The 27,669-nt window shown below is 42.4% G+C and overlaps 1 protein-coding gene across 1 annotated transcript in view; it reads right to left on the bottom strand.

Annotated features, from left to right (window-relative positions):
• Positions 1-27,669, bottom strand: part of CCDC174 (coiled-coil domain containing 174) — a 1,254,027-nt gene that overhangs the window by 140,399 nt on the left and 1,085,959 nt on the right. The gene's annotated exons all lie outside the window — the stretch shown is intronic.

Raw genomic sequence — 27,669 nt, 5'->3', positions numbered from 1 at the left:
CCACCCTAGTTGATTAAGGTTCTGGCGGTGATGGGTTCTGTAGGTCGAGGCAGTGGCGAATCTGGCAATATAGTTGTAGCTGTGGAAGAGCTTACTCAGTTCAGATTTATTAAGGTTGGAAAGTACAGGAGAGGCATATATAAGAGTAGAAGTCGGTGCTACCGAGCAATTGCAGTTCTAGCCAATGGGGTTAAAAATGTCTTGTTTCTGTACAGAGATCCAAGCTTCTTATTGAGGGTTTGTATGGTTTTGTTGACATGTAGGTAAAATTTAAGATTATCTGTAATAACCCCTAGAAGCTTTTTTGATATAGATAGGTAGCTTGTTCCAGAGTATGGGAAATCTCTGGGACAGGAATCTATCCCTTCAGCATGTTTTGTTTATTGGGTTGACAAGGTTTAGGTCCCTAGACCATGTAGCTCGGAGGGATTGTGATTTAAGTGGAGCATGTCCAACAGCTCTGGGTTTGACATAGCTTTGTATGTTAGCCAGAGATCGCCTCTGAGTAGGCAATATGCGATGGAGTAAAGCTGGAGTTTTTTGAGACGGTCTGCATAGGGCATCTGTTTGAGGCTGGTAATCCTCTTTGTGATGTACTTCTGTGGCCTTTCCAGTTGTTTTACATGTCTTGTGAGGTACATACCAAAAGGGCCGTTGTACTCTATAATGGGTCTAGTGAGTGATGAGTAGAGGAGAAGAATGGCCTCTTTTTTCCTTGATGAGAAACCTTTTCTGATGAGGTGTGCCACGTAGAAAGATTTCCTGACTACTGTGGTGATGTGATTATCAAAGGAGAGAATACTGTCCACCTGTGTTCCAAGGTCTCTTATTACACTTTCGGTGTTAAGTAGACTACCGCCTATGTGGTATTTCATGACTAGAGAGTTTTTCCAAAAGGGATGACAATGCACTTTTTGGAATTGAGCTTGAGGCCATGGCTTTGACACCAGGCATCTCTCTCAGTGAGGCCCTTTAGTAGGATGTCCACGTCGTTAGGACTTTTGATTATGGCTCCTAGTTTACAGTCATCTGAGAACTTCATTAGCCAAAGACCTTCTGTGTTAGCCTGTACTTCAGAGAAGTAGATACCAAACAGTAGAGGACCTAGGACTGAACTCTGTATTACTCCACTTGTCACTGGTCTGAAGTTGGATTTAGTCTGCTACTTTCACAGTGTGGGATCTGTCAGTGAGCCAGCTGGCAACCCATATTGTGACATTGGGATTTATACCTAGTTTAGTATGTTTATCTATAATTCCAGAGTGGGCGCTGGTGTCGAACGCCTTGGCGAGATCTAGATAGGCTGTGTGAACCACCTTATCCTTATCTACGGCTTTAGTGACTGCTTCAAAGAAATCTATCAGCTTTAGGAGACATGATCTGCGTTTTACAAACCCGAACTGGGTGGGGTCCAGAGTTTGGAGATTACCAATGTAATTGTTTATAAGTTCCATGATGATACGTTCCATAGCCTTGCAGACCAGGCTCGTCAGGCTAATGGGGTCAGTAGTTCCCAGGGTCCGTGCTGCCTCCCCCTTTGTGGAGTGGGATAACCATCACTGCGCACCATTCATTGGGCACAAAGCCTGAGGTGAGGCTATGACTGAACATGGTACTTAGGTGGGGTGCCAGTTCATTCTGTAGTTCATGTAGAAAGCAGCCTGGGATGTTGTCAGGTCCCATGGATGCTGTGTTCTTGGCTTTGGAGAGTGTGTTTTTTACCTGTGCAGCCGTGAATACAAGGAACTTTGCATTCTTACGGTATACAGATCTGCCCTTTTGGGGATGAGAGGGGGGTAAAGTTAGCACTGAACCGATCTGCCAATATCAGTTAGTTCTGTATATATAGTGCCATTGTGCTGTAACTCAGAGCAGATATGAGTGTTGCCATTGAGATTCCCGACATAGCTACAGAATGCTTTGTGGTTGTCTTTAGAATCAGTGGCAATTTTGTTTTCGTAACTAGCTTTGGAGAAATTTATGAGGGATCTCAGCTTCTTATTGAGGCTGACTAGGGAGTTCCTCCACTCATGGGATTTTTCTCTTGTTTAGTGCCTACGATTAATTTCTCCTTTACTAACAAAAAGAGTTGAGTGCTTGTATCAGTTTAAGGCTAGTGCTTTCCAGCAGGTATTAGAGCAAGTGCTAGTCACAGGGATGCTTAAAGGTAAGATGAAAAAATGGTTTATCCTAAACACTGCAGTGTGCACTAGATAAGTTAGATGTGAAAGTAGGTAACTTAAGTTTTACCTGTCTAAAAAGTTAAATTTTAGTGGAGAGTCACTATTTTTAAAACAGCAAGATAGATTGAAAGAGGGTGGTCACTTTTGTATTCTGGTACTATGGAATACAGTAGGATGGCCAATAAATTTAAATAGGAGATTTCACAAAATTATAATTTTGTGCTTACTCACACAAGCCAGTGAAAGCAGAGAGGAAATGAGATATATGGTCAAATTAACATAAGAGGCAGGCAACTAGAAAAAAACAGTGGTATTTAAGAACATGACAGTAAGCGGGTGAGTGGGTGGTAAAACATTTCAGCCTGACTCACAAGAAACAGACTTGTGATTAGTGTTGTGTTTTCATGGTCGAGTGCATTTCTACCTTGGAGGTCTCTACTGTTTGCATAGATTTTTATTGAGAGCCTCCACAAAAGTGGGTGCGTGGTTTGTGTTTTTATGTGAAGGCAGTGCTGGTGTGTGTTCTGGAGAGCTTTGTGTTCGATGTGGTGTGGTGCAAGTGTTGACCTTCTCCTCTTGACCAGCTATGTCTTGTCTGGAGAGTGTGTGGCTTCCAATTTGGATATATAAGTGCATCTCACGCATGTCTGGGTGTTGGGAGGTAGAAGGAGAGAGTTGTCAGTGTACATGAGGAAGTTGCTACATTTCCTCAGGATGCCCAACTTCACCAGGTTAATAGCAGAAAGCAGAGGGAACTGACCTTTAGACATGCCTGGTGGGGTGGGCATTAATAATAAGTACTGTTGCTGTATCTGGACTAGACTAGTAACAGGAAAGGCGGGAAAAGGACAAACGTGGGCTTTTACACCAGAAAGTTGAAAGAGATGGAAAGACTGCCCAAACGGCCAATAAACTACAATTTCTGGGCCAGAAACCACTCTTGCGGTAGATAGGCTACCTAGTGCTTACCACTCTCACTGATAAGCTAGAAGGCTTCCCTCCAACACAGCAAGGCTTGGGGGACTCAGAAGCTTACTAACAGTCCTGGATATAGCAATACAGGATGTTTTAGTACATTTACAGCAAAATAGCCTTTGACAGGAAGTGGCAAGCTTAGAGGAAAAACAAAATTCTGCTCTGTCTGTGTCTGACTGAGATCAGTTTAATTTCCAGAACTGTAGCATATTTTGCTGAAAATTGGTTTCACTAATCTTATAGAGGTGTATATATTTTCGCAACTTATTTTTACCTTTAATAAAAAGTGCAGGGTTTAGACAGAGTTTACATTTTACATCTTTGCTAAAAAGAAAAAAAATGCTGCAGCTTTATACTGCTTCCCAAATCATGCTCCCTGTTTATTCTCTGCTTCGGAATTAAAAACCTTGCATCCCCAGGTATTGTCCATAGGTTCATAGGTTCATAGGTTCATACTAGGCTATCTGCCCGAGGGCATTTACAAGCCTAGCCCATAGTTTTGTGGCTTACGCCACCCCTTTAGTATGGGGAACTATACCCATTATTTTGCTGTGCCTCTGTTGAGCAGTGACACTGAGGTAATCCCTGGGGTATATCTGCGATCTCCCATCCATTGGTCAAGATTTCTCTTGAACAAGGCCAGCGAGGTGCTCTGCCTCACATATACCGGGATTTTATTCCACAGCATAGGGAGTCTTTGGGTGATGAATCTATCCCTCCAGCACGTCCTATTAATAGCCGTGTCGAGGTTTACGTCTCCCGCCCTTGTGGCTCTGACGGATCTAGATTTTTTGAGGTGAAGCATATTCATCAAATCTGGGTTTGACATGGCCTTGTATGTTAGGCAAAGGTCACCTCTGAGCAAGCGTGGCGACTGAATAGAGCTGGAGTTCTTTCAGTCGGGCAGCATAGGACAGATGTTTGAGACCCTTTATCCTTTTGGTGAGGAACTTTTGTGGCCTCTCCAGCTGCTGCAAGTGTCGGGTCAGATACATTCCGAATGGGGCATTGTACTCAATCATTGGTCTGATGAGTGATGAGTATAGGGAGACTATGACCTCCCTTGATCTAGATGAGAATCCCTTCATGATAAGGTGGGCAATGTAGAAGGTCTTCCTAACTACTTTAGCTACATGGGTGTCGAATGACAGACTACTATCAACCTGGGTCCCCAGGTCCCTGATAACTTCTTCTGTACTCAGTGGATTGCCACCTATTTGGTAGCTAGACCATTGCAGACCAGACAGAATGTCTGTGAGTGTGTGGATGCAGAACAGACTGTGTAACCGTGTGTAAGAGAGAGTTAGCGGTGAATGCCTGAGTGTATGAATGCAGAAGACACTGTGTGTATGACAGTGAGTGACCGATGCCTGACAGAATGAACACTGCGTGTGTGAAAGCAGAATGTATGAGTGTGTGTGTCTGTGTGTGTATGAGAGACGGGGGAGTGTGTCATGCATCTGCCCATAGTTTGTGTGCCAGGACAAGGAATATTCACTATATTTTTCGTTAATTATTTATTTTTTTTCCGTTTAACGGGACAGTTGGGGGGGTATAGATCAAACTGTAATAAGCCGATCGCTTACAATGTATCGATCGGCTTATTACAGTGAAGTGCCTTTTTTTTGTATTATTATTTATTTATTTTTTTGTCTCTTGCTGTCATGAGTTGGGGTTGGGAGGGTGGCTTAATGGCTAAGGTGTTTGCCTTACAAACACAAGGTGCAGGGTTTGAGTCTCACAAGGGAAAATTGGCTAGGCTTAAAATGGCTCACAAGGGCAGTTAGCTTAGTACTAAACTAAGAACCTATGAGGGGTAGTGTGCTGCTTCATAGCACTGGTTCATAGTGTACTGTACTGACATTTCTAAATCCAAGTTCAGAAATGAATTTAGATACTGCCTTTCTGGTCAGGACTGCAGTACTGAAATGCTTCTGTTTTTTCTTCTTAGTATAAGGTGTAGCAAGCCATTTGCTAGACTTTTAAAAACAGAAGTTCTTTTTTTTTTAATTTTCAACTTGGATTTGAGGGGTGCAGAAATGGGACCTTTCTGGTTCGTGAGCTTTTGCACCACAAGAGAGATTTTTAATTTTCCCCACAACTTACACCTGAAGGACACTGGCAGACTGGGGCACAGCACTGGATGTTAGATGACTCAGCTGTGGGTTTGTCTGGAGGTGAGAAGCATTTGCCAGGACAGACAGTGACATTCTGTTGCAGGTCCACAATAAGCATGGTTGGCATATGCTCCATCATGAAAGAATTGATCAAGAATTCTATGATTATGCCAGGTGGGATGTTACATGGAACGCTGTTCTCTTTGGTTGTCAAAATCAGACCCATGAGCAGGCCCAAGGAGGGGTTACAAACATAACGACCACAGCACATAGTAGGCTGCACACCTGTTCATAGATTCATAGGTACATAGGCGTTTACTAGGCTAACCATCACAAGGGCCATTTTATGCCTAGTCATGCATCCAAATTCTCTGACAAGTTCTTGTACCCTTAATAAGTGTAAGCAGGGACTTTGGAGGTGAAACATTTACAAGCAGGGACCTGGGAGATGAACTGTTTACAGGTTGACTGTACACGTTAGAGATACAGGTGACACGGCAGGGGTGAATTTCCTGTTCCCCATCCAACCATCCAAGCTACAGTTGAATTGCGGTGGGGGGCAACTCTGCTTCACATGGATGGGGACCCTGGTTCACAGATGGGCTAGTCTTTTGGATACTTACCTGTCTCCAGCAGGTCCCATTTATATAACAGGCAAGGTTTAAATCTTTAGAACAGGTAATTCTGTTGTTGTTTGCCGTGTGGATATGCAGGAGAATCATCAGAGTGAGGTCTGGCAATGCCTTGTATGCCAGGCATAGATCTCCTCACAACAGCCTGTAGAAAACAGGTGCAGAAGGCCACAGAAGGGATCTGACGGCAGAATCACCTATGACTGTCACAGAGGAGTGGCTGGCATCAAGACTTGGGGTGGGGGTGGCTTGGATAGTTGTGTAGGCACAGTGGCATAATACATGATGGTGCAGAGCTGCACATGACACCAAGGCTGTCTATGGATGACAGTGCTCTATGCGAGTCTAAATATGAGGTATTACAGGCACAACTTGTCTACAAGCATGCCTTCTTAGTATTATTGGAACATCGAGACTGCAAGTGCAAATGCCATATCATATGCCCAGGATAAATTTTAATTTATTTCTCTAAGACTCTGCTGTACAGAAGTAGATTCAATGAGCTATTGGTGTTAGTGAAGAGTACATTCTCAGACTGTAAAATGTTGGGTGTTTTCACATGTGATGTGTTATCTTAGTCCTCCACTATGGATTTAGGCCCTCTTGAGATTCTGAAACTGTTTGGTTCCAATTATGATGGTAGCCAAATCCAAGCACAGACAGTGGTCACAGTGTCAGGGGTCAACTTGGCCAATGGGATAGTCACCCCCACCATCCTACCATTACCACAACTCCTGTGCCTATGCAACCCTCCCCTCAGATCCAGGATGCTACCCTGGGAAAGGAAGATGCTAACATATTCACCCAGTGAATGGCATCATCGCACAATCCCCTCCTGGTTGTCACCAGCTGCACTGAGTGGGATGATGACCTGAGTGGTGAGTATGCCAGTAGCTGAAGACTCAAAGGCAACCACCCTCCTCCTAAACTGCATGTCTCCATTGGCATCAGTTAGTGTTTGTTCAGTACCACAGTACAGGGACATGCAGAAACCAATACAGCCATAGCTGAACTGGTTAGGGTTAACATGTGATCTGCATAAAGACCTCCGGGAGTACTTGAGGCACATGTGAAGTATCATAGACATGTGGCGTAGGGAGTAAGTACATAGTAGGTTCTCCTGTGCAGTCACCCATCACAGTCACCACATTTCCTGTTTCCTGTCCATATCCTCCTCTGGGGGTGGTCCTATCATGGGATTGGGAGGGAGTGTTCCAGGCCCCACAGTTTCACCACCTATCCACCACCATCTAGTGTTGAAGGCAGTGTGGGGGTGACATGGAGATGCACTGAAAAGGGGTTTCCATGTGGAGACCACTCTTGACATGATATGTCTGTTGAGCTAATGAAGCACTGCATCCTCTGTGTGTGCTGTGAATTGTGTCAATGATGTCCCCAACAGAGGCTGGGTTTTCCAGCTGTCTGATTTGTAAAGTTAACCGCGTATCCTCATTATCCTGTCTACATTTTTCCTGAAACTGTGTTCATTGATTTGCAGCACTTTATTAAAGACTCAAGTCTTAAAGCTTACCAGTGTATCGAGCACTTGCTGTATTTGATTTGGTACATCTCAGTCATGCTGTGGGGACATGAACTTGTTGTATAGTGTATGTCCTAATCATGGTGTGGGGTCATGAATTTGTTTTAACACATTTCAGTCTATGTCCCAATCATGTGGTGGGCTCATGAACTTGTTTTAACTTTATCTTTAACTTTAAACTTATTTTTTCTTCTTTGCTTTCGTTTAAAAATACATTCATACCTTGACAGAATAAGATCTCTCTCATACCTCTTACCTCTCAATCATGAGGGTACCACCCTTGACACAAGGTGCATCCCTGTGTTAATTTTTCCTTCACTGTATGTGCACATACATTTACTATTCTCATTTGCTGTGGGGTCCTCCCACTATTACTTTGCATACCTTACAAACAACTCAGTCAAACAAAAACAGTCATGCACTGATTCTACATTTTCCTAAAAACAGAAAAAGCAAGCTAACGCGCATTCTATGAACACCTTCAGGAATGCATGAATCATGCGATCCCAAATAAAACCAAGATCAATCCTCCAAAGGCAGACGTCCTGTCTGGTGGACCCCAGCCATAAACAAACTATACAATAGAAGGAGGAAGTTACTAAATGATAGAGCAAAATCCCAAAAAGGGAAGGCATCACTGATCAGTATTAGCAAAAAACTACGGGCACACATAAAATTGTCTAAGGCCAGCTTCGAGAGAAAATTTGCACAGGACACTAAGGAAAATCACAAGGCTTTCTTTAGTTATGTAAGGAACCTGGGTGGTAATTCCCAGATATGCTCAGAATTAGTCCAAAATGACAAAAAATACACCGAACCCACAGACATTGCCAACATTCTAGCTGACAGGTTCAGCGCAAACTTCTCGCCTCCCACCAAAGGGCAAATATCTATCCCAGCAGAGTGCTGCCCTCCTGACATCTCAGATGCTCAGGTAAGAGCCGCCCTCTCCAAAGAAAAAACACAGCATCAATGGGACCAGACGGTGTCCCGGGCTGCGTCCTACATGAACTCCAAGAAGAGCTAAACGCAAACATAAAACTACTGTTCAATCTCAGCCTTACTACAGGATATGTGCCCAAAGAGTGGCGTACAGCAACAGTGGTCCCTCTCCATAAAGGTGGTGCCTCAACGGATCCTGGAAACTATCGCCCCATAAGCCTGACTAGCTTGGTCTGCAAAGCTATGGAAAGGATCATCATGGACCTCATATATAAAGATATTGGGGACCTACAAACACTGGATCCTACCAAGTTCGGCTTTGTTAAGGGCAGATCCTGCCTCTTAAACCTGGTTGATTTCTTTGAAACAATCACCAAGGCCATTGAAGAGGGGAAGGTGGTCCACACAGCCTACCTGGACCTCGCAAAAGCCTTCGATACAATACCCCACTCGGGCATTACAGATAAGCTCACCAGCTTAAATATAAACCCCTATGTCACTAGATGGATTGCAAATTGGCTCAAGGACGGAACCCACATGGTTAGAATTGCTGGAGCCATGTCAGACTCCAAACCAGTTACAAGTGGTGTCCCACAAGGCTCAGTCCTGGGACCTCTCTTGTTCGGTATATATTTCTCGGAGGTACAGGCCAACACGGAAGGACTGTGGCTGACCAAGTTCGCAGATGACTGCAAAATGGGCGCCATAATCGACTCTCCAGCCGACACAAGCATCCTCCAAAAGGGCCTCATAGAAACAGACAACTGGTGCCAGAGCCATGGCCTCAAGCTAAATGCCAAAAAATGTATAGTCATCCCCTTTGGCAAAAACAAAGTGCCCACAAATTACCACATAGGTGGTAGTCCATTAAGTACAGAAGAAGTAATTAGGGACCTGGGGACCCAAGTTGATAGCAATCTCTCATTTGACAACCACGTGGCCAAAGTGGTTAGAAAAACATTTTATATAGCCCACCTAATCATGAAGGGATTCACATCTAGATCAGGGACGTCATTGTGCCTCTTTACTCATCCCTCATCAGGCCCATAATTGAGTACAATGCCCCTTTTGGGATGTACCTTACCAGACACCTGCAGCAACTGGAAAGACCCCAAAAGTACCTCACCAAGAGGATCAAAGGGCTCAAACAGATGCCATATGCTGCCCGGTTAAAGAAACTCCAGCTCTACTCAGTGGCATACAGCCTGTTCAGAGGCGATCTGTGCCTGACGTATAAAGCCATGTCCAGCCCTGAATTAATGTACATGCTGCACCTCAGAAAATCCAAATCCCATCGAGCTACACGCTCGAGAGACTTGAACCTCAGCACTGAAATAAATAGGACATGCTGGACGGACAGATTCATAACCCAGAGGCTCCCTTCACTCTGGAATAAAATCCCAGTCCAGGTTAGGCAGAGTCCCTCATTGACTCTCTTCAAGAGGAATCTTGATGAGTGGATGGGAGATCGTAGGTTTACCCCGGGTATCACTTCTGTGTCACTGTTAGACAGAGGCACAGTATACTAACCTCGAAAAAGGGCATAGCAAAATAAATTTAAAATGGGTGGCGAAAGCCAAACACATTCTGGCTAGGCTTATAAATGCCCTAGGGCAGATAGCCTAGTATGAACCTATGAACCTATGAATGCCTTTCTCCTTTACAAAACATTTTCCCTGGCAAAGCTAGTATGTTGCACATCCTGAATAGCTGCACATCTGAGTCTCTGACTATTCCATACAAAGCAGTGTGGAATATGCATAATGCAAGTGATACTTTACTTCCTAAAATATTCAGTAAGGAACCACCCACCTGCCAAAAAAATATTTCACTATATGGACTGTGGACTACAGTGAGATTTCAGTACATTCTTTTACTGTGCCAGTATCATGAAGTAAGGTTTGCAAATTACTGTTTTGCTGTAATTTAAAAAATGTGGCGATAAGTAGAATGTCAGGAAATTACCAAAACAGCATGCCACAAGACAGTTGTACCTCAGAAAGAAACAGACATGCAAAAATAAGTTAACATAATAATGGCTTGTATACATAAATAGGGTAAAATTAAATGTTACAAGTAAAACGCACTGAAATAATCAAGAATTTTCTTAAACTTGCTTGCAAAAATTACATTGAAAGTGTTGAAATATTTCTTTCTACTGCTGGCAAAATGTTTAAATAAATACATAATTCTTACTGCAGGCAGAGAGGAAGAAATTTAGATTGGATGTCCCTTCCTTTCAATTTGGAGCTGACTATTGCAGTGACAGTTTTAACACCTTTGCAGTAGTGTTGGGGAAGGGGACTGTCAATTCATGTTGGACTACAAAAGAACACCTAGAACAAAGGCCTCCTCCAATTTAGCTACTTCTGTGACTACAGCTAGATAACTTCAAGGTATGGTGTAAAAGAAGCTCTGAGCAAAGCATAAATGAGGGTGATTAGCAAAAGAAAAGAAGCAGCCCTCTTGCAGAAGGAATACAAAATGACACTGAGTGACCCACTTCCCACTATATGTCAATGGCATGGGAATTCACAGTGACTTCCTTACGTCTGGCATGAGTCATAAAAAGAAGACTTGAAATTCTTTATGGGAAAGAGAAAGGCTTGAAGCAGAAGAAGATCACGTTGACAGATCAAGCCCCATCAGTAGTCATGTTGTGGCAATCAGGCTAAAAATACAAATAAAGCACTTAGAGTGATTTTGAGGTGTTAAAATAGGCATGGAAATAAATATAGACTGAAAAAAACATATTTTTTTTAGTTATAGGGTGGAGTTTTCCGTTAACCCATGGCTGTAAAGTTTGCAGAAGAAAAACTAGCTTGTATTTGCTGCAAACAGAAGGCTTTTCTCATTCCCCACTTCCTGTAATGTAATTAGGTTTTGAACACAACAGATAATGCTATGCACTTACAAAGGAAAGAGGGGGAAGTTTTATGGCATTCCACTTGCACTTCTTGGGAGGAATGCTTTAAAGCAGACGTGTCCAACCCGCGGGCCGCATGCGGCCCTCAAAGCTCTTCTATGTGGTCCGTGAACTTCAACTGTAACTTCAGTGTAAAAACACCTTTTTTTTGTTTGTTTTTCGTGGCTGTGACCTGTAACCGCAATGTGTGCATGTGCTAAAACACCCTTCCCATTTTGTTTTTTTCACGCCAAAGAATCAAAAGAGGATTGTATATGGCACTATGCGGTAATTATGGCGTCTCTCTGTGAGTTACTGACGGATGTGCTACTTACAACTGCCGGTGTTGAATCTTACAGTTGCTCGGGGCATCCTGGATCAGATATCTTGGTGGAGTCTCTCTTGGTACATGGAGTGTTTAATATTGTTGGCGTCTGGACTTGGGTTTGTGAGACAGGATTAAAAAGAAATGGTTCATTATGGGCATCATACTGGTTATTGCTTTAGCTAGGCTGGAGCCATCTGTAGGAGCTAAAGGAGGTGAGTGTTGTGGCATCTTAAACTGTTTATGGATAATTTTGTTATGTATGCCTTGACAAATGCCATTTACAGTGGTATGTGATTCTTCTTACAAGGTGATCATTTACGAATGGTTATTTGGAGGTTACATTCTTGTTGGTCATAAATGTCCATCGCTAGCTGTTGGCTCTCAGTACCTTTGTGAGTGTTGACAGAGCCAGGCAGGGACAGTGCATTTTTCACATTTCTGGGCTATTTTGTCTTGGACAGGCTAAAAACCTGAACTGGGGTAGTTCGCTCTAAAGACGGTTTGACCAGATTTATTCATTTGATAAGCAAACAGTGTGAACTTATAATGGTTCTGGTGCTGTAGTTGTGATTAGCACGAGGATTTTCAGATACATTGGATGTAACTTAAAATAGTCTGTCATCGGAGCATCCTTACGGTTCATCTTGAACTACTTTGGAAGGTGGACAACTCTCCCCGTCAGTCTGACAGACTTACTCTGGGACACACTTGCAGGGTGATGCCTTTTCTAACATCAATGGCTGTGTAAATCAGGGCCTTGTATTCATAGTTGTCTGTTAATTTGCGAGATAAATTATACATTTCCGAATAAAGCGGCACAGAGAAGGAATGCAGACTATTCAAGTTTGATGGGTTATTCCTGATGTTTACTTAGTGACAGCCAGTCTTCTAAGGACAGCAGCTTGCTGTCCTTACAGCTATACGTTTGGAGGATTGACACATCAGACTGCATACAGCTTCCGTGTTGTGGCTGAAAACAGGCTGACATTTTTCGTGGAAGTTTACTTCATTATTACTGTGTCACATCCAGTTTGTTTGCTGGGCACTGTAGTACCTATGTACCCTGTGTATGCTTTAGATTGCACACATTGCTGCCCGTCTCTGGGTGAACAGCACTAAACCCAAGGCATTTGCTCATTGACAGTATAACGCTAGAGCACACGGGAAACAAGTCAATTTTCTTCCGCAAAACTCATTTAATTTCTGTAGTTTTTCTTTTTGCTATAGCATTTATTTGCAAAACAATAATAGTTTATGAGGCAGCATTCTTAAATCAGCAGTTCTCATTGCTTGATGTATCTTCATTTTATCATCTTTTTGTAAATGATATAAATAGCGTGCCATAATTTAATATTAATTAATGTACAAGTCTAAACAGAAATATCATTTACAACAAAATTTCTGTAAAACTCAGTGGTGAACTTCCAACCTGAAGAATTGGGAAAGGCTAGAAATAATAAGGTGTGTTTATGTGATGCTAAATAAAATCAGAGCCCCTTTTTAAAAAATACTTGTTACTTCACAATGTTTATAGAGTAACAGTAGCTGTGCTGGGCTGCAATTTTTGAAATGTGAGATTAGTGCATAGAAATGCCCAGGATTTAGTGATCTGTCTTCATTGTTCCAAAAGAAAAAAAAGTGAGTCTGGAATTAATGGACAAGAACTGCAAGCTTGTGCAACATTAACATTTGAAGAGGTCACTGCAAGAAGCACAACAGCGTTAACCTGGCATGACAGACAAGCCTCGCTGTTTCACCAGAGATGGTTTGCACCTGTCACCCCTAGGCTTTCGAATACTGGCCAATGCTCTTGCCATCCCCATAGTGCCTTTTTTAGGCAAGGCTCAAAGGACAAACCAACCACCGTAACCAGCACAGGTAACCAAAAACTAGGGGTAATGCTATTCAATGCCAGAAGTCTCAACCTCAAAATGCACGCACTCGAGGCACTCCTCATTTTGGAGAAAATCGATGTTTGTGCAGTGATGGAAACCTGGTTCAAGGCTCCAGAGAGCACCCCAGCACTACCATGTTACAATTCACATCATACCTTCTGGCCTCAGTTACCGGATCACAGTACAAAGGGAGGAGATGTATCCATATTCATCAAGGATACCCACATCTCCAGGTTAGTGGCGCAGCATGATGCCCCAGAGATCATCCATGCGCAACTATCAGCAGGCAAATCCACATTTCAAGCCGTAGCCTGTTATAGATCACCCACCATGTCCCAAGATGCTCACTCAGCATTCCTTGAGGCATTGGAAAATATAAAGGTCCTACCCAACACCATAATTTTGGGTGATTTCAACTACCCTAGTATAGACTGGGCGAACTACCATAGTTCTAACTCCTATGCCCAGCGGTTCACAGAATTTATAAATTCAAATGCCCTTGAACAACTGGTATGTTCTCCCACTAGAGGGGACAACATATTGGATTTAGTCATCACAAATATGGGCGCCCATTGTACCACACCCGTTATCACTCCCTCTCTGGTCAGATCAGACCACAAACTGATAACCCTGGACGTCCTCACCCCTCCAACCTCCCCCAGTCAAGGAAACCATCGTAAAAAAACTTTCCAAAGCAAACTTCAAACTACTTGTGTCAGAAGTGGAAAGCTTCACTATTCCCCTGCAGAAGGATAATGATATCCAGGATGCAGAATCCTACACCAAGGCACTTTATATACATCTTCAGGATTGCATGGACCGTGCTATCCCAAATAAAACCAAGACTCCTTCCTCAAGCAAGAAGAAACCAGTCTGGTGGACCCCTGCCATAAGCAGACTATGCAATAAAAGGAGGAGACTTATACAAAAAAAGGCCAAATCTCAAGTAGAAAAATCATCCCTGATCAGCATTAGTAAGAAATTGAGGGCCCTCATCAAGTCAACTAAAGCCAATTTCGAAAAGAAAGTTGCCAAGGATAACCATAAGGCCCTTCTACGGTTTTATTTTATTTGTTTTATTTTACATTTGTTGACCGGGCTAGTCCAACTGGATATATGTCCATTTTCAGCAGAGGCCCTGGGAGAAAAGCTCCACATGCAAGTTTTTGTAATAACAGGTAAAAAAAACTTAAGCATGGTTATAATATATACACCAAAAATCATTAGATATTAAGTAGAAAGCAGAAGTTGAGAAATAGAGAGTGTATTTTGTTAAGAGTTTCTTAAAGCTAAAAAAAAAAAAAAGGTTTGTGAGTACCTAGATACACATGGAAAGCTAGTTATTTACAGCAGAAAGTTGAGAGTACCTAGATATCCAGGTAGACTAGTCAGGGTTGCTACATGGGCAGAGCCAGGGGGTTTTGAGGTGTGTTTTGAGTTGGGATTTGAAGCAGGCTAGAGAGGAGATTGCTGTGAGATTGTGAGGAAGAGTGTTCCAGGTTTTCCCTACTGTGTTGGAGAACAAGGATTTGCCAGCTGAGTTATTGGGTTTACTAGTCAATATAAGTAGTTTGTTGGAGGAACAAAGGCTTTAAAGATTGCAGTAAGGAGTGATAAGTGAAGTGAGAATGGGGGGGGGGGTTGTAAAGGATTTTGTGGGCTAAGGAGATCTTGTGAAATAGAATTTGGTTTTGTAGTTCAAGCCATCGTAGTTGCCTTAAGTTTTGGCAGTGATGAGTTCTAAAATTAGATCACCATTAGATGGTTACTTCAAAAACCTAAATGGCAACGCTCAGATCTGTTCTGAGCTAGTACAAAATAGAACAAAATACACTGACCCCACTGACATTGCCAACATCTTGGCTGATAGGTTCAGTGCAAATTCCCCCCCCCTCACCACCTACAGGGCTTATTACTATTCCAGGGGATTGTGTAACTCCAATTATTACTGATACGTTGATTAATAAGGCTCTATCTAAAGCTAAAAACACTGCCTCCATGGGACCAGATGGTGTCCCGGGCTGTGTCATACGCGAGCTCCAAAATGAATTAACCCTGCATTTGAATACCCTGTTCAGTCTCAGCCTCTCGACAGGATATGTGCCCATAGAATGGCGCACAGCAACGGTGATTCTGCAGCACAAGGGTGGGCCCACAACTAACCCTGGGTACTACCGACCAATAAGCCTGACCAGTGTGATCTGTAAGGCAATGGAGCGAATCATTATGGAACTCATAAATGGAGAGATTGGGAACCTCCAAACACTTGACCCCATACAGTTCGGCTTCGTCAAGGGCAGATCATGCCTCCTGAACCTGGTGGACTTCTTTGAGACAGTTACTCAGGATATAGATAAGGGAAAGGAGGTACACACAGCTTACCTTGACCTTGCTAAAGCATTTGACACCATTCCCCATTCGAGTATTATTGGTAAACTCACCAACCTGGGCATAAACCCTTACGTCACAAGATGGATCGCAAACTGGCTCTCAGACAGATCCCACAAAGTAAGAGTAGTGGGATCTATGTCCGAATCCAGACTAGTAACGAGCTGTGTGCCTCAGGGCTCTGTCCTGGGGCCCCTCCTGTTTGGCATATACTTCTCAGAAGTACAGGCAAGCATTGAAGGGCTGTGGCTGACCAAGTTTGCGGACGGCTGCAAACTGGGTGCTATAATAGAGTCTCTGGCCGACATGGATATCCTCCAGAAGGGCCTTAATGAGACTGATGGTGTCAAAGCCATGGTCTCGAGCTAAATGCTAAAAAAATGCGTAGTAATCCCCTTTGGAAAAAACAGAGTACCCGCGAACTACCACATAGGAGGTAACCCCTTGAAATCTGAAGAAGTAATAAGGGATTTAGGGACCCAAGTAGATAGTCAGTTTTCCTTTGATAACCATGTTGCCAAGGTGGTTAGAAAATCCTTCTGTGTGACCCATCTGATCACGAAAGGGTTCGCATCAAGATCTAAGGATGTAGTGGTGCCCCTCTACTCTTCCTCATCAGACCCATTATTGAGTAGCTGGAGAGACCACAGAGGTACCTCACTAAGAGGATTACTGGCCTCAAACAGTTGCCCTACGCAGCACGATTGAAAAAGCTAAGGCTTTTCTCTGTTGCATACCACCTTCTCAGAGGCGATCTCTGTCTAACATACAGAGCCATGTCCAACCCAGAACTGCTGAACATGCTCCATCTTAGCAAAACAAAATCTACTCGAGCTACACGCTCTAAGGATATAAACCTCAGCAAAACAATGAATAGAACATGCTGGAGGGACAGATTCCCTTCGCAAAGACTTCCCTTGCTATGGAACAAGGTCCCGATCTACATATGACAGAGCCCCTCACTGTCACTCTTCAAGAGGAACCTTGACTAGTGGATGGGTAACAGAAAGTTCACATCAGGGATCATACCAACAGCTCTACTAGATAGGGGCCAAGGGTACTAGCTGCTAGATCAACGGCCTAGGGAACTGACCAAAGGGGCGGTGAATACCGCACAATGTGGCTGGGCTAATATACGCCTTTGGGCAGATAGCCCAGTACCTACCTATGTGTTACAGAAGACAGCACCTATGCACTGAGCAAAGTATTGCATAAAAACTAGAGGTGGATTGGTATCAAGATAAACAGTGCTGTGCTGTTGTAGGATGGGAACAGCACAACAGCAGCATGCATGGCCAACGTGATAGGTTAACCAAGGCAGGGCAGCACACTTGAGTCAATGTGCACTTGCGTCCACACAAACACAATGCAGTGACATGTAATTGCAACTAGCATCCAGCCTGCACAAGAAGGGCAGCACAGCTGAGCATATTGGCCAGAAAGAGAAGCAATGTGAATTGCACAGCCCAATGGCCGGTCTTCATAGTTCATAGGTTAGTACTAAGCTAACTGCCCTTGCGAGCAATTTTAAGCCTAGCCAATTATCCCTTGTGAGACTCAAACCCTGCACCTTGTGTTTTTAAGGCAAACACCTTAGCCATTAAGCCATCCTCCCAACTCCTGCTCTGCTTATAAGTGTGGAGAAAATTGACAGAGAGCTTACTTTCTCCTCCTTCCTGGTTTCCTGAGACAAACACACACACAGATAACTGCTAATTATTAATAATGGTTGGAAATGTATGTGTACATTTAACAAAAGAAGGCTAGGCCGGGAAGGTACTGTGGGATGGCTGTGGATGGGATAGACAGGCAAGGGACAGTATGCACACACAAGTTGGGGAGGACACTGGGGGGCCACATATATACTAAGGGTGAACAGCTGGTGAGGGCTGAACAATGATTAAGGAGTGGGAAATTATACATAAGGTAAGGAACGCACTGAGATGAATACAAAGTGGACTCCTGGCATGCTTTGCTGCCAGGTTGCCCAAAGGGCAACTGCCCCAGTTGTCACTCATCTGTTTGGTCAATGGTATGGGGCAATTACTTCCTTGGGGATTCAGTAGCCAGGATCTGCTAGTTGCACAACATGTCAAGCCATACTAGACTGTAATCAGTGTTCCTTATGTGGGTGCCAACTTGATGATGCACCTCGGCAGTACCCAGCCTCCACATCTCACACCATGACACCCTCTGTCTACCTTCAGAAAAGGAGCCTTTACCCCTCCCCTCCACAGGCAGGCTAAGTGGTCAGCAGTCACTCCTCCAAGTCATCTCCAGCAGCAAAACTTTACACCTCCCCTTGGTCCTGAGAGACAGACCTGGCAGATCCTACCTATCCTCTTCTCTACCCATACCACCACTTGTGCTTCAAGGAGTTGAGTGAGGATTTTACAAGGAGCTGAGAGCTTCAGGGGAAGAGAAGTTTAATGCTACTTATGCCACATCTGCATATACTGTTAGTAGCACAACAGGTAGTATACTTGCTTTTGATGCAGAAGGCTGTGGGTTCTACTCCCACAGTATGCAGGTAGATCGCTGACAATGTACTGTGTTGTACTTTAAAGGGAGTGGATGCTGCAGTCCTGTGAATGTCCTCCCTTGGAGATGTTACCTAGTAACTATGAACCTGTTATCCATTTACCATCCATTCCCTATTGCAATATTACTAGCTTATCATTTTTTTTGTGACATAGGTAATTTATTCTTCAAGGGCAACAGACACTTTATTTGTAAATGAAACAATGAAATATAAAGTTGTTTGCTGTTAGCAAACTCTTCATTAGTTACAGATCCCTTTAATGTGGAATTATTATGACTTTAAGAGATTTTGCATATTTACTGATATTAGTGGATTGTAATGACAGAAGTTTGAGTGGCCTTTTATGGTTGAAATTTTCTGAAATTGGTAGTTTTGTCATTATTGTTTCATACATTTTGTTTCATTGCTTACCAGAAGACTGTTCAAAACTACAAATTTAAAATACATTCTAACTTAAGGCCATGCATCTGGCACCAGTCATTTGTTTGGGTGAGACCCTCTTGTAGCTTATTCAGAATTGTTTTATTAAGTCAGTAATGTGAATTTCTTTACTTTATTGTTAATTTGTTGGCTTATTTTTGTGGATTATAGTATTGTAGGACTGCTAATGTTGAAATTTTACATACTTGGACTGCTGGAGTGGTTTTCCCAGTGAGAATTGGTAGCGTTGTAGTGAATAACTACAATGACAGTGGTAGTGTGTGCCAGTTTTTTCTTTGCAAGTGAATGAGTTTCCTTGGGTAGCATGCAAAGTAAACAGTGTTCAACTTGATGGTAGGGCTGTGATTAGGTTAGTGAAAGCTACCGTCCTTGTACCAGTAAGAAACTGTTTCTTACCCGTTTATTTGTAAAAAAAAAAAAAATATATATATATATATATATTAACTAAGATGTTGGAGTTAACTGTTAGATTAAGAATGAGAATTTTAAGGCAAATATTAGGCATTTATTCATTGGTTCGAATGCACCTACAGTACAGCCAGGAGTTCGCCCACGGCAGCAAAAGAGTTAATTATATGATAGATTTTATATGCGGCCCCAATACAATTTCTGTTCACTCAATGCAGCCCTGGCAAGCCAAAAGGTTGGACACCCCTGCTTTAAAGCCTTAGTAAAACCTTTGCAAATTTGGGGCACTGTGAAGGTCCTTGAGTTGCAAAACTTCCTTACAGTCACTTTGTTAGCTCACATATTTTTGTAAGCTGATAGATTGTGCAAATGCACAGTCTTGCCTTTAGATATCCACATCAGCTGGGTGGCATGAATTCAGCAATACAAACAAAAAAGCTTAGTCCTGTAAAAAAGGTAAATGATAATTTTGAGTACCCCAAAATTACTTAGAAATCTGGAGGCATGTGAAGATGTTAATAATAATAAAATAAAAATAAAATAAATAAATAAAATAAAGTTAATAAAATATTATTAATAAATACTCCAATCTATTTAATAATAAAATAATACTCCAAAATAATATTAACACAAATGATGACGATGATAATAATAATAATAACAACAACAACAATTACATCTATGGTGATAGCCAGATGGTCCTCTGTCATTAAGTAGAGGTTGCAGAATTCCTTTCTACTTCTTGGTTTAAGAATTTTGGGCAAAACCAAATAAATTTGTAAGCATTAATGAAATTCACTTAGAAAGTTGTTCGAGGACCATAGATGCTGTGATGGTGTGCATGTTCTGAGTATTATAAAAAAAACCCTGAGAATTCACTTCGGGTGTTGGCTGTGGTAGTTTACATGGTGTTATTATGCAGTGTCATCATGCAGGCTACATAGTTTAGCTTGTTGTGTAGTAAATTGCTACTCAGTGACAGCGTGTTAAGTTAGATTGTCAGCATCTTTGAATCATTTTGTATTATTCTGCAGATATCTATTTCGAGATATTCAGGAAGACGGGTCAGGGCTATATACACTCTGATGACCTTCCCTCACCTTTTTCTTAGCAACCAGATGTATAAATGTTGGCAAGAAACAAAGTGGTTAAAATAAATAAATGACATTTCAGGTGTATGGTAGCAGATATGTAGTCAAGCAAACCCCAATGCTGCATCTGATATCAAAATACAAGGAGCAATTATATAAAAGTGCACGCGAGTGCGTGTGTATGCACATATATGTATATATGTGTGTATATATATGTGTGTGTGTGTGTGTGTGTGTGTGTGTATATATATAGGTGTGTGTGTGTGTGTGTGTGTGTGTGTGTGTGTGTGTGTATATATATATATATATATATATATATATATATATATATATATATATATATATATATATATATATCTATATCTAGATGTGTGTGTATGCATTTATGCATGTGTATAGATATATATATATATATCTATATATATATGCGTGTGTGTATAAGTACGGAGGTATATATATATATATATATATATATATATATATATATATATATATATACACACACACACATATATATATATATATATATATATATATATATATGGGTATATGTATGCATATGTTTATATGTATTATACATTTGCAATATATGTGTAGATACAGGTATGAATATGGTGTGGGTGTGTATAGTATATATGGGTGCCCAATATGTGTACATATATGGATATTTCTGTATATGTATTTATATATGTATGCATATATTGTGCAGCTTTATGTTTATAAGTATGTATGTGTGTATGTACATACAACTATGTATATATATGTATACTAAATTTTGGTAAGTTAACTCACCTAGCCATTACTGGAATCAATTGTAATGTAAATTTAGGCATCAGAGCATGGCATCCGTTAGACAAACTGCGCGGCCAAGACATGTTTCATCTCTCAGCCTCCCCCGGAATAAACTTTTGCATGCCACATCCCGTTTTAGGGGTACACAGGACCAAGAATTAGTGGGGCTGATGAACTTTGCATGCAAAGTGTCCCCTGTGGGACATTCATTTATGAGGCGTTTGGCCGCTAAAGGGTCTGGGTGCACAAGGCCACACCACTAGATTAGGGCCTCACAGGGCATGAAGGAGGATTTAGGGTGGCTGCGTTTCTTATTATATTACAATGGGACAGCAATTTGGCAGGAGAGAGACAACCAAAGTACAGTTGTGTACACTTACCATAAATGTAGATGTTCGAGTGTATTCACTGTTGCAGTCATTACATTTGGGGTAATCTGCTGGCAGGTTGCCCTCAGTCTGCCTGAATAGCAAAGTCTTGGGTCCTGCGTCAGTTGCTGTCTCCTCTTCCATGACATCAGGTCGTCAGGGGTATAAAACATGCAGCCGACGCAAATTTATTCAGTTTTTCTTGCTCCAGATGTCAGGTGCCCCCAAATGGGGAGCAAAATTATATATATATATATATATATATACATATATATATATATATATATATATATATATATATATATATATATATATATAAATAAATAAACAATAAATATATATAAATGCACCTTTAGAAACATAAACTTTACCTTCATATGTATAGTGAAGGAAAGAAAAGGTATAGAAAGGGGGATGGCGGGTGGGTAACCCGGATTGCAACAGTGAATACACTCGAACATCTACATTTATGGTAAGTGTACACAACTGTACTATGTTCTTCGTGTTTCACTGTTGCAGTCATTACATTTGGGTAGAATCCCAAAGCTATGGATGGGAGGATGGAACTAAACAGCATTAGGAGCGGCTATAAGGCCCTGCAGAACTGCAGTGGCAAAGCCTGCCCTGGATTTGGAGAAGAGAGGCAAATGATAATGCTTTGTGAAGGTATGAACAGAGCTCCAAGTAGCAGCTTCTAGAATGTCTTTGGTTGGAACCCCTCTGAGAAAAGCTGCTGAAGTAGAGGCAGCCCTGGTGGAATGTGATCTGATCCCCTCGGGCAAAGGTTTAGCATGGTGCAGGTAGCAGAAACGAACGCAGTGTCTTATCTACTTAGAGATGGTCTGTTTTGACATAGCCTTCCCCTCTGACCCTGCAGCAAATGCTACCAGTAGTTGCTCAGATTTTCTTAGAGATTTGGTCCTGTTTAAGTAGAATCTTAGTTGTCTGTGTACATCCAATGAATGCAGAATCCGCTCCCCCTTGTTCTGTGGATTTGGGTAAAATGTTGGCAGGTGAATGGTCTGGTTAAGAGCCACACTGGATACCACCTTAGACATAAAAGAAGGATTGGTCCTGAGGGACACCCTGTCCGGGTAAAATATAATAAAAGGCTCCACTGCCATGAGAGCCTGTAGTTCTGAAACCCTTCTAGCTCAAGTGACTGCCAAGAGAAAAGCTGTTTTCCAAGATAGAAATTTTATATCCGCAGTAGCTGCTGGTTCAAAAGGAGGCAGGGTGAGTTTTGGTCCCATGCAGGAGTTGGTGAACTTCTGGGAGGCCTTAATTTTTTGGACCCACTAAGATACTGTTTAAACAAAGGATGAGAAAAGAGGTGAGGCTCTGTGTTGTAATGAGCCGAGATGGCAGAGGCATGGATTTTTATTGAAGAAAAGGATAGGCCCTTGTCAAGCATCTCAGTCAAATATTGTAAAATCTGAGGAATATTGGGCTTTGCTGTGTCTGTTCCTTGTGCTTGGTTCCAAGCACAGAATCTCTTCCATTTATCAGCATAAGATTTTCTAGTAGTAGGCCTTCTGGCTTCCAAAATGACATCCATCACAGATTTACTGAGAGGTGTTGTTTGAATAATTAGTTGATCAGCCATGCTGCAAGATTCAAAGTTTGGAGCTGAGTGTGCAGAATTTGATAGTTCTGCTGAGACAGTAGATGAGGTATCTGAGGCAAGTACCATGGAGGAAGATGAAACATATTCCTTAGAAGTGGGTACCAGTGCTGGTGAGGCCAGTCCGGAGCCACTAGGATCATTTTTGGTTTTTCCTGTCTGACTTTTAGTAAGAACTTGGAGAGTAGAGGCAGAGGGGGGAAAGGCATAGACTGATAGGTTTCTCCAGCTGAAGGATAGGGCATCCACTTTCCATGTTTTTTTGTGATGAGTTCTTGTGCAGAATTTGTCCAACTGATAATTTTGGTGAGAGGCAAATAGATCTATGTCTGGGCTCCCCCATTTCTGTGTTAACATGCTGAAGATTTGTGGATCCAGTTTTCATTTGTGCGGGTCCATAAGATTTCTGCTTAGGTCGTCTGCCAGAGTATTTTGCTTTCCTGGCAGGAATTGAGCTTAAAGATGTATTTGGTAAGTCAAGGCTGTGTTCCACAAGGCCATGGCTAGTCTGCAAAGGGGGTAGGAATGTGTACCCCCCTGTCTGTTTATGTACCACATAACTGTGGTGTTGACGTCTTTATCAGTAGTTGTCCTGGATGAAGTAAGTCCTTTAAGGCTGTCAGAGCATTCTGAACAGCTATCATCTCTTTCTGGTTGATATGCAGATGCATTTGGTTTCGGCTCCATTTGCTCTGAATGCATCTCCCTGCCAGGTGGGCCCCCCAAGCATAGTCTGATGCGTCTGTAGTTAGGGTTTGGGTGGCAGGGGGTAGAGTGAATGACAGTCCCTTGTTTTGGTGACATGTCCCTGCCCACCAAAGAAACTCCTGTTGTAGGCAGGGAATGAGAGGAATCAATGTTTCCAGATTGACAATGTTGACTCCATAAACTTTTTAGGTACCACTGAAGTTTCCTCATATGCAGTCTCGCATATGGAATTAGTAGAATGCAGGATGGCATGAACCCCAAAGCCTGCAGAATTTGTCTTGCAGATAACTAGGTTTTTGTTGCCATTTGTTTAAAGTATGTTGTCAGTTGCCTTTGTTTGTCTGGCGTGAGGTAAGCCATCTGAGCAGTTGTATTCAAGCTTACACCCAGGAATGTAATCATTTGAGAGGGTACCAGTTGTGATTTCTTTTCGTTTATGGTGTACCCTAGGCATGCTAGAAGCCTTTTTACAAATGCCAGATGTTGAAGAAGAGTGTCCTTGTCCTCTGCTTGAATGAGACAGTCGTCCAGATAAGGATAAATTTGAATACTTCTTTGTCTGCAGAATGCAATTACTGATGCCAGGCACTTTGTAAAGACCCTGCACAAGTAGATAAAACAAAGGGCAGTAAAGAGAATTGGTAATGCAAAAAACCTGCTTTGAAGTGGAGGTATCTTCTGCATGATTCCCTTATTGGGATATGCAGGTATGCCTCTTTTAAGTCTAGAGTTACTAACCAAGCATTTCTGCCTAGCATAGGCAATAGCTGTTGTAAAGTCAGCATTTTGAATTTTGGAATGTCCAGGAACGTGTCAATAAGTCCAGTATTGGACGCCATGAATTGTCTTTTCTGGGTACCAGGAAAAGTCTTGAAGAAAAACCCTGCCCTTTTTCCTTTTCTGGTACCGGTTGAATAGCTCCCATATCCATGAGGGAAATGACTTGTTTCTGGGCCTCCGCCCACTGGTTTTGTGGCAGATCCGGCCATCCATTTGGAATTGGCAAAGTATGGAAATGAAATCTGTACCCCTGGGATACTATGTTTAATAACCACTTGTCCTGGGTAATTAACTGCCAATTTTGAGCATGAAGTGCTAGTTTTCCCCTCAAGGGGGCTGCCAAAAGATAAGTGCTTGGTGATCGTAGAGGAAAGTCACTGAGACTGCTTACTGTAGGGTTGTGCTTTGTTTCCTCCAGATTTGGAGGTGGAGGCACCCCATTGCTTTGACCTGTAAGAAACCTGTGATTGGTATCTGGAGCCTTTTTAGCGCCTGATTTTGCCCTGAGTGGCTCTGTTGGACACAGGAAAGGACCAGTTTTTAGTAGGCCAGTGTCTACTGAACCTGGGTGGCTGCACTTGCAAAAAATCTTTTACAGTTTGCATAGATTTAGCTTTGTCTTCCATTTTCTTTAAAACCTCTTCTGCCTTATTGCCAAACAGAGTATCATGCTGCAAAGGGGCATCCAACAATTTAGCTTTAACATGATCAGGCAGATTTTTCTCCTTGAGCCAGGCATGCCTTCTAATCACAGATCCAGTAACAGCAGCCCTACTAGAGGCCTCCAAGGAATCAAAACTACATTGCAAAGTATGCTTTCCAACTTGTTCTGCTGAATGCAATAATTCATGTAACTCTATTGTTCATACAATCAGAAATGAACATAATTTTCTGTTTCAGTAAGCTCATAACATGCTGTTGATATTTAAGCATATGAAACTGGCCGTTTAAAGCCCTGATTGCCAAGGTTGCAGACATATAAACCTTCTTACCCCATCTATCTAACGCCCTGGAATCTCTAGCAGAAGGGATGGGATTCTTGGTTGTAGAGGCCTTTACACCCTTGGGGCCCTGAGAAATAGTTTCAGGATCAGCTGCAGGATTTTTGAAAAGAAATTTGTGGAAGTCAGGAACCCTGTAATATCTGTCTGGCTTACTAGGAGCCAGAGGCAGGGAATCAGGAGCCATGCTTGATTCCGAGAACACATCATCAACAATGTCTAATACAGGAGGTATTGCCAAAGGCCTATGCTGAGGAAGAAGAAGGAAATCCCTAAGTCTCTTTTTTGATTCAGAGAAGTCCTGACTCTCCCAGTAAAAATGTTCCCTTAAAGTATGCAAAGTCTCTCCAAACGAGTAATCCTCTGGAGGAGATGCAGATGGGATGGATTCCTCTGCATCAGAATCCTCATAGGGTGGAATAGAAAATTCCTGATCAGAAGAAATGGAAACCTGATCTGAAGATTCATAATCAGTGCCTTGACTAGGCCTCTTAGCAGGGGGTGGTAGGGAACCACTGATCAAGGTAATTAAATCCTCAGCCATTTTTATCATCTGTTTTTTAGGCATAGGGTCCTGAGCATGTGGCTCATGCCTCGGTTTTTTAGACATGGAAGTTGTTTTTGACTTATTTTTGTTACTGGCGTCGGTTTAATATAAAAATGTTGAGGCCTAAAACATCCTCAGAAGCCGGTGCCTGCTCAGCGGCTCCGGACCCATCTAAGGGAGAGACATCCGCGGGTTCAATACTCTTGAGAATCTCGCAGCATACCGGACTCCGAATGTGTCTCAGTAGAGGCTTGCAACTCAAAAGTAGCGGGTATCAGGGGCTGCGAAAGCGCCTCATTGAGTACCGGCGAACTGGCGACTGGCTTAGGAGAAGCTTCGTCATCGGTTTTGGACCTCGACGGTCTGTCTCTGTCTTTTTCTTTGCGTTTTTTGTGAACTCCGGTAGTTGGATAGCTAACTGACAACATTTCAGGATAATTAAATCTTGAACCAAAATATTTAGAAGCAAAAATATACCGACGTTTAATAGTGCGTTGGTTAAATCTAGCACAAAACCGACAGCAAGGCACGTTGTGATCTGGGCCTAGGCAAGGAATACAGTACAAATGAAAATCCTTATGAGGTATTTGCTTCACACAATGCAATTATTAACCTTTACTGACATCGGTAAGGAGCAAGAAAAGTTTCCCCAATGGGGTACTTAGCTTTAGTTTGAAGACTTCGGTTCTGAAACTCGAATATGAAAATTTCAGGAGTCAGCTGACCGGCACTTGCGAACTGCTTCTGCTTCGGGCACCACGAGGCAAGAAAGACTGAATAAATTGGCACTGGCTGCATGTTTTATACCCCTGACGACCTAACGTCATGGAAGGGGAGACAGCAACTGACGCAGGACCCAAGACTTTGTTATTCAGGCCGACTGAAGGCAACCTGCCAGCAGATTACCCCAAATGTAATGACTGCAACAGTGAAACACGAAGAACATCTACCACATCAGTGTTTACAGATGCAGCACGGGGAATTGGCTTTTGGGGTTATTTTCAAGATCAGTAGTTCAGTGCTGCATGGCCGACTCAAGTGAAAAGTAGGTTTAAACATTTCAATTGCAGAGATGGAATTTTTCCCAGTAGTGGTTGCACTGGAAAAATGTTGTGTGCAAATGAACGATAGAGTGGGATGGCTTTGCTCAGAGACTGTGGGTTCTACTCCCACAGTATATAGATGCATTGCTGACACTGTACTGTATTGCAGTTTGGTTCAGCGCAGCACGGCCGACTCATGTGAAAAATAAGTTATGCATTTCAATTGCTGAAATGAAATTTTTTCCAGTAGTGGTTGCATTGGAAATATGGGGTGTGCAAATGAAAGATAGAGTAGTTTAGCTTTGCTCTGACAAAGTACAGTTTTGTACCTACCATAAATGTAGATGTTGGAGTGTATTCACTGCTGCAGTCATTACACTTGGGTTATGCTGCCGTCAGGCGGTCCCGCAGTCGGCCAG

This window comes from Protopterus annectens, chromosome 7.part1, assembly GCF_019279795.1.
Source record: "Protopterus annectens isolate FY-2018-M chromosome 7.part1, PAN1.0, whole genome shotgun sequence".
Lineage (NCBI taxonomy): Eukaryota > Metazoa > Chordata > Ceratodontiformes > Protopteridae > Protopterus > Protopterus annectens.
The sequence above is the reverse complement of the archived record's forward strand: the minus strand, read 5'-3'. Positions and strand labels throughout refer to the sequence as shown.